This window comes from Furipterus horrens, unplaced genomic scaffold (genome assembly GCF_987537825.1).
Source record: "Furipterus horrens unplaced genomic scaffold, mFurHor1.1.pri manual_scaffold_1, whole genome shotgun sequence".
Taxonomy (NCBI): Eukaryota; Metazoa; Chordata; class Mammalia; order Chiroptera; family Furipteridae; genus Furipterus; species Furipterus horrens.
In genome coordinates, this window is record NW_028327171.1 from 210,681,473 (window position 1) to 210,689,411 (window position 7,939).

The window sequence follows — 7,939 nt, forward strand, 5'->3', positions numbered from 1 at the left end:
AGTTAATAATATGGGACTTTCCAAAAGGTAGAAGCAGAGCCACTACCCATTAAACAACAGATGAAACTCTTTTTTAATAAAATGAAGAATGTATTGTGATTCTTAGAAATTTTATTACGATTCTTAGAAGCCTACTAAAGAGACAATGTGGATCAAGATTTACTAACATAAATAGCAAAGTACATGTTCTTTTTTTTTTTTTTTTTTTCATCTATATCTACCTGTTCAAACACTCTTTAACTAAATTGTGACTTTCTTTCCTAACTTTTCTTACTTTCAGAGAAAAACAGCTTGGGTCCCAGTCAGAGACTTTTACCAATATATGCGGTACTCTTGTTACTTATTTGTTTTGTGGCTCTCTGCTGGCTCTTCCTGTTACCTTTAGCTGGTAGTCACAAACTTATTCTGTAGAGACACTTTTACCATTGACAAAGGCAACATCTAACTTTATTTAAGGCACTTAATTTAAGCCAGGTACTGGACAAGTTCTCTTAAGCGTAATATTTCATTTATTCCTTACAACAAGCTAAAGAAGTCAGTACCATCTTCATTCCTATTCCATGACGAGAAAACAAAGGCAGAGAATGTTAAGTGATTGGCCAAGGGTCAGATGCCTACCAAGGGGCTGTACCAAATTGGGACCCTGGAGTTTGAGATCTTCATCAGGAAGGGACTTTGCCTCCCAGATCGGATTTCCAGGTTGGAGCTTCAGATCTGCTTTTTGTGGAGGTCGGAAAGATAACGTTCTTCCTACCTTCTAAGTTCTTCTAAGAATCAAATTAACATCAGACAGATTAAGAGGAGGAAATGTCCAGAGTTTATTACGAATGTACATCCAGAGGTGCCATAAAAACATTAGGCAGTTGAGGGCTTATATGCCATTTCCACACAGGAGAAGGGGGCCAGGATTCTGGGATTTGAAGGAGAAAGCAGGTAACTCACAGGTAGATGAGCAAGAGCAAACATGTGGTGACCTCATTCTCTCTGGGTCACCCTGAAACAATGATACACAGAGGGAAGTCCAACAAAGAGGCTCTGCTAGCTTTCTCCGTCTGCCATCTTGAGTTTATATTATGATGCTCAGGTGATAGTCTCTTCCTTTAAGCAGGTGTTTCTATTTGAATTCCTAGAGGCAGGTAAGGAGGAGGGTCAAAGGTTTCTTCTGTGTCCTTTGTTCCTTAATAACCAGCCTAAAATCAATATCCCAGAGGGCATATTTTGGGGTGGTAAAACTTTGGTCCCCTCACTTTTAATCTGAGGTTTAGCAATCTGGGGATTGCTGGTCATTCTCCCCTTTTTTAAAAAATGATTTCAGCCCCCCCAACCATTTCCTACTTGTAGGGATCCAAACAGCTTAGACCTTTTCCTCCGGAAGCCCTGCATGGTGCTCCCAGAGAGATTGCTGCCTAGTGTTGGATGTCCTGGAGTGACCCCTGCCCTGCCAAGGAAGCTTGGGGGCGTTGTGCGACCCACGCAGAAAACAGGCTCAGCTGGGACCTACGTGTATTCTGGACTATGAGTGAGAGCTGTGGTGAGTGATTTCCCAAAGTGTGTCCTGCAGAAAAAGAGGTTCTGGAGTCACTTGGGGTTGAAACGCTCCAAGTTAAACAAAGTTAATGATAATGTTAAACATATTTGAATGAATACAGAACATTTCAGAGCCTTGAATGGGCCAATGTGGGCTGTGACTCTCCACAGTGGGTACAGCACACAGCATTTCTCTACTTGATTTCAGAATCTCTTTTCTGGGCACATCTATCTTTTACAATATTGTCAGGAGACACTTTGACAACCAGTTCAGGGCAACTCCAAAAGGGACCAAAAGTGGCTCTTCCATCAGTCTGGGCACATTTCTTTTCCTTAAGGTAAAAATTGTTTATTCTCATATTTTAGTCTAATACTTTACATTGTAATGGTAGAAAATGAATCTTTTCCTCCACTCACCCTTGGTTCTCCAGCTGAGGCCCTGGCCAAAGAGAGATTAACGAGAGAAAACCAGCAGAAGTTTATTAACACATATATCAGGCAAGCATGTGGGAGCAGCAGTGATGAGTAATGCAAAGGGGTGTTAGAACTTGGGTTTACCTACCATTGTAGGCTAAACGAACAGAAGGCGGGCTGGGCTGCTGTTGCCGTGGGAAGGCAACAGGGAAAAGGATGGTAAGCAAGGGTTGTTTAGTGACATTTATTATGGTGCCTTCTCCATCGGTAAAATTGTTGAGTCCTCCTCCTCCTTGTGTAGGAGGAGAAGATGAATCTACAAATGGAAATTTCCTTTACAAAGAGAAAACGTGTGTCTTGTTTTTAAAGCCTTGCCTGCGCCTGGTGATTCTTAAAGTAATCCAGAGGCCAAAGGCAGGCTTCCGGTTGGAGGATTCTGGGACTCCTCAGCACTTTTCAGCTTCACAGCCGGGGCTGGTTTTAAAACAATTGTTTTCGCCATAAGGTAAAGCTGTGTGAGGTCTTAAGCCGGAGCTTGAATGGGTCTCATCCGTTGTCTGGAACGGTTCTTTCTATGTGTTTCTTGATTTTATGATAATGTTCTCATGTTAAGCAAGTCATTTTAAAATTCAGAATCTGTTAATTTGTGAAAGATAAGAGAATCTACAGGCTTATTCACACAGATATGATTACTGCCTTCTGGATAAAACGATTTAATTACTTAGAAATTCCTAGAAATGTAAGCTAAGCAAACGAAGTATCTCTGTCTACCTGTATGTACCCTGTTACCATACATATTGGTGAAGAGTTTTATGCATACTCCCAGGAATTAGTGGAGGAAGAAAGCAACATTTTCTATCTCCCAGTAAGCAAAGACCACAATGGAAATGTTTCTTTTTTAATTATTATTTAAAAGCTATCCCATGTAGCACTATAGACAATGAATATGATACATTGTCAGCTTTGGGAACTGAAGGGGAAACAGAAGAAATTGGGGGTGGGGGAGGCGGTGCTGGGTAAATAAGACCTCTGTGTTCCATCCATAGCAAAGGTCATAGGCTGTTAGTTCTAAGGGTCCCTTGGCGCAGCCTTTCCTCACGCAGATGAGGAAACTGGGCCACAGGGAAGGCGCTTGTAACAGCTCACGTGGTTAATCCGGTAGAGCCAGAAGGACAGAAAGCTGCCACATTTTCAGCTCATTTCTCTGTTCAGCTCTGGCCCCGGAGGCAGCCTCCAGCCGCTTTCTGCCTCGCTAATGTGGGTCAGGGCCAAATGCACAGGTCACCAGAAATGCTTCTGCTTGTCCTAAGAGTCTTTCACTCCTGAGGTCTGGGTGCCGATTCCTATGGTGATGGCTGAGCCCGGCTGCTCACCTCCCTTCAAGCCTTCGGCGATGCGATGTAAAGGGCCCCGAATCGCCTCACCGCAGGACGCACCCCATTTGCAGCCCCGTTCTAAATGGAGTTAATAGCCAGGCTCCTGTGGGAGACAGCGCTACTGCAATCCTATTATTTAGTGATCAGAAAGGGTCCTAGTCCTAGTTTTCCCTTTCCTTTGAAGCAGCCAACATGCTTTCTTCTTTTTACTTTCTTCATTTTTATATAATACAAAATATAGGGATTATTTTATGTGGGGGATATTTTTTACTAGCCAGAAGAAATATTTTTAGGTAGGAAATACTTGCAAAGCAAGATCTGAAAGAGAATGAGAACTTACATACCTAGTTGCAAGGAGAGAATGGACTTGTAACAGTTCAGTGATAATTTTTGAATTTCATGCATCAGATTGGGCAATCAATCAATCGTACCCACAAAAAACAAGAAAGTAGTTTACATGCCTTATTATTTGAGTATCTACTTTGCAAAATAATGTCATACAATATCAACATGAACAACACTCCTAAAAAATCAGCTTTATTTATTGAGGTATGGATCCAAACAATAAAATTCTTGTGTTTCAGTTTGATGTTCCTTTGACATGTGTTCCTGTCACCCCCCATAACCTCCACCACAGTCAAGATTTGGGACAGTTTCATCAGGCAAAATGTTCTCTGCTGCCCATCTAAGAGGAAGCTGAAGATACGATGACCTTTTACTCCCTAAATATTTGTTTGTATTTCCTAAAAACAGCAATCCTCTTGCATGACCACAAGGCCGTGATTAACATGGAAACAATGCTATTGATCCAATCTACAGACCTTATGAAGATTTGTCAATTGTCCCAACCATGTCCTTTATAGCAAGAAGAACCCAAAATTTGCACTCAGTCATCCTGTTGCTTCAGACTCCTCTGATGTGGAACAGTTTCCTGAGTCTTTCTCATGACATTGGCATTTTTGAACAGTACAGGCAGGTTGTTTTGTAGACCGGACCTCCACTCCGGCTTGTGGGCTGTTTCCTCATGACTGGATTTGGGTTATGCATGCACTTTGGGCAGGAATAGCGCAGCAGTGTGGCTGAATTCTTCTCTGAGCATCCTACCGGGAGACACACGTTGTTGAGTAGTCCCATTGCTGCAAGGTCATCTTTAGTCATTTTGTTAGGGGGTGTCTGCCACATTTCCCCACCCAAAAGTTACTGTTTTATCCCTTGGTAACTAAAAAGTATTTGGGGGGGACTACTCCTTAAGATCTACTGTATTGTTCAACATCTATACATATGAGCACTCTTCTCTGAAGACAGTAAAATCCCAGAGTGAATGAAGCGGAAGTTGTCCTTTGCTAAACTATTGGCTTGCTCCCTACAACCTGGTGGAAAGGAAAACCTTAACCAATGTTTAAAACAGAACACCAGGAATTGCTGTCTCCACAGGGATTCTCTAGGGTTCACTCGATGTTCCAAATACGGGTGTTCAACCCAACATCTCCGTTGTCAGCCATTATCACAGATGTTTGATAGCTCAACCTTCAAGGGTAATCTCAACTGTGATCATTCTTTTGTGCTTAGAAAGTCAAGAAAGCCTATATGTTTTTCTAAGAATTTAAACAATGCTATTAAAGTGCTATATAAAAACCTTTCCCATTTCCTATTTAAACTTAACAAAAACCTCCCGATTAATTGAGTTTCTCCAGCATATAAGGAAATCCTGTTCCACCTTTGACAAATATATTCCTAATACAAATATAGCATTGACTCCATATTTGATACTCTTTATATTTCCTCACATATATGTGAGATTGCATTAATGGACCATTAGATTTTTACCACAATAATTCCCCTTGCCATTTAATCATCTGGGTTAACTGTTTTTAAATGACCATCCCTGGCATTAAATCATGTGGTAGTTCATGGACAGGAATTGTGTTTATTCTCTAAAGGCATCTGCTAGAATATCTATTTATTTTGTTGTTCCTTCAGAACGAGCGTGGGAAAATGTGCTACACACATTTCTCAAAGCTAAGCTATTACCACTTAAAAAAAAAAAAAAAGACCAAAACACCAAAGCGACCAGATTCTCAATGCCTCCTCACCACCAGAAAAGCTTTCACAGCTTTACATTTACTGACGCGCTGGGCCCTCTAGTTTCAGATGCTGTGGCTTTACATTCTGTTAAATAAAAGGATATACATCAGAGCGCTAAGTAGGACTGAGTTTGTAGCTTCCCGTTTCTTTAACAACCACTGATAGACAAGTGGAGGCAGAGGAAAGGTCTCCTGTTTTCTTCCTCAACCAAACTCGGATGCAAAGAAACGAGGAGCAACCACGGATGGGGAGGGCACGGCTGGTGGGTTACTTGGCATTCTCATCCTCCATGTCCTCCCTGCTTCCCACGTTGGCTGTGACCTGCTCTCTTGTTGGCTCTCCCCAGCATGAGACCTTGACCGACCAACCCATTGTACTATGGCTGGGCTGCTGTTACCGCTAAACTGAGGACTCTCACCTTGGCCAGTGTGGCCCAGTTGGCTGTAGCTCCATCAGGCAAAAGGGTCACTGGTTGACCCCCGTCAGGGCTGCATGCAAGAGGCAATCAATCTCTCTCTGTCTGTCTCTGTCTCTGTCTCTCTCTCTCTCTCTCTCCTTCCCTCCCTCCGTCCCTTCCCCTCTCTTTCTAGAATGAGAATAAAATAAACCTTAAAAAAATAAAATGGGGACTCTCTATTATTCCCCTTTATATCTAGGGCAGCTAGATAAGTTCCTGAGACATATCAGGCAGTTGAATGGACAACTGAATGCTTCAGAGGCTTGATTAATATCATATAATATTTTATAGGTAGAAAGATACTTAATCTAGCTCACTGCAACTTCTTATGGAAGAGAAAAGTGACTAGGAGTTGTTAAATGACTTGCTGTCTATTTAGTTCAAAGAACAGGGCCAGGAACTATCTGGTTGCTTTTCCAATGCAACGTGTGTACACAACTTTCTTATAGGTTTGGACAAAAAAACAAATAAGAAAGAATTTAGAGACTAGTTTACCCAGTGTTTTTACTTAATGTTGATGTAGCTGAAGTCTCTGGAAGAATTCACCTTTCAAAGATAACACGCCTGAAGGTCAGAATCACTTCCTTGTGATGGATCACCTCTGTCAACCTCCATGTCAAAGCCATGCTCTGCACGGAAATCATCTGGAACCCGCCCCGCTTAGCAACATTTTCCATTTTAGAATCAGGTGTATAGATGACTCCACAATCGTATCAATTCTGAATCTTTGTTCCTAATAGTCCCACCACTTGGAATGCATCTACCTATTGAAATTTTTTTCAAGACATGGATGTACCTAGAAACAAAAAGTTTTGAGTGGATAAGCAAGTTGCAGAAGGATATGTATAGTATGACAACATTCATGTAAATTTTGTTATCTGCTTTTTAGGAACATACAGTAAAATTTACTTTTTTTTTTTTTTTTTTTGGTATACAATTCTATGACTTTTGAAAAACGCACATGGTTACTTTACTATCACCACAATCAAAGTACAGAACAGCTTCTCATACACATGCAGATTCCCTCGTGGGATCTCTTGATAGTCAAACCTCACCCTGTTCCCCAGGCCCCTCCAACTCTCTGGCAGCTGCCGATCTGTAAGCTGGCATTGTAGTTTTCTCCAGAATGTCCTCTAAATGAAATCATATGGAATGGAACCTTTTGAGACTGGCTTTTTCCACCCAACATAGTGCCCTTGTGATTCAACCAACTTGTTGTGTGCATCAGTAGTTATTTGTTCATTGCTAGTAGTATTCCATTTTGCAGAGAGACCTTGGTTTGCTCATCCAATCCCACACTGAGAGACATTTAGGCTATTTTGCATTTCTGACCATTACAAGTAATGCTGCTATAAACACACGTTCTTGTGTGAACGTGGATTTATATTACTTAGGTGAAAATGTAGAAGACAGATGGCTGGGTTGGATGGTTAGCACGTGTTTAACTCTATTATAAGAAACTGCTAAGCAGTTTTCCTTAGTGACCATAAAAAATGTTTAGTCAACCCACAGGAAAGTGGAAAAAAAAACAAAAACAGAAACACAAAAAACAGAGAGAACAAACAGAAAACAACTACAAAATAGAAGACATATCAATAAATGGTCTGACTACACCGTTTTAATGACAGAGATAGGTAGACTGAATTAAGAAACATGACTCAACTTATGCTCTTACAGGAAACTTACTTCAAATATAATGATGTAGGCATTGAAAGCAAAAGGATGGGAAAAGACATTGTGCAAACACTAGTCAGAGGAAAGCAGGGCTGGATACAGCAATATCAGATGAAATAGACTTCAGAACAAAGAAAATCACCAGAGACAAAGAAGAATGTTATATAATGATTTTAAGAAAACCAGCTCACCAGGATGGCATACCAATCCTAAATGTGCATGCACCAAGCAATACTACTGAAAGATATGTGAAGCAAAAAGTGATAGAAGGAGAAATAGATAAATCTGCACTTATGGCTGGAGACTTTAATACCTTTCTCTCGAGAAGTAGTGAAACAACTAAACAGAAACTCTTCCCTGATATAGAACTCAACACTGAAAACCAACCAGATCTCTTTGACATTTA

General features: G+C 41.0%; 1 long non-coding RNA gene across 1 annotated transcript; it reads right to left on the minus strand.

Moving 5' to 3' along the window:
* Positions 1–3,838: 3,838 nt before the first annotated feature.
* Positions 3,839–6,505, minus strand: LOC150022741 (uncharacterized). The gene is made up of 2 exons (XR_016509684.1): positions 6,355–6,505; positions 3,839–4,417 (listed from the first exon to the last, which is right to left on the minus strand). It is a non-coding gene; the product is annotated as an uncharacterized LOC150022741 (long non-coding RNA).
* Between the last annotated feature and the right edge of the window lie 1,434 nt (positions 6,506–7,939).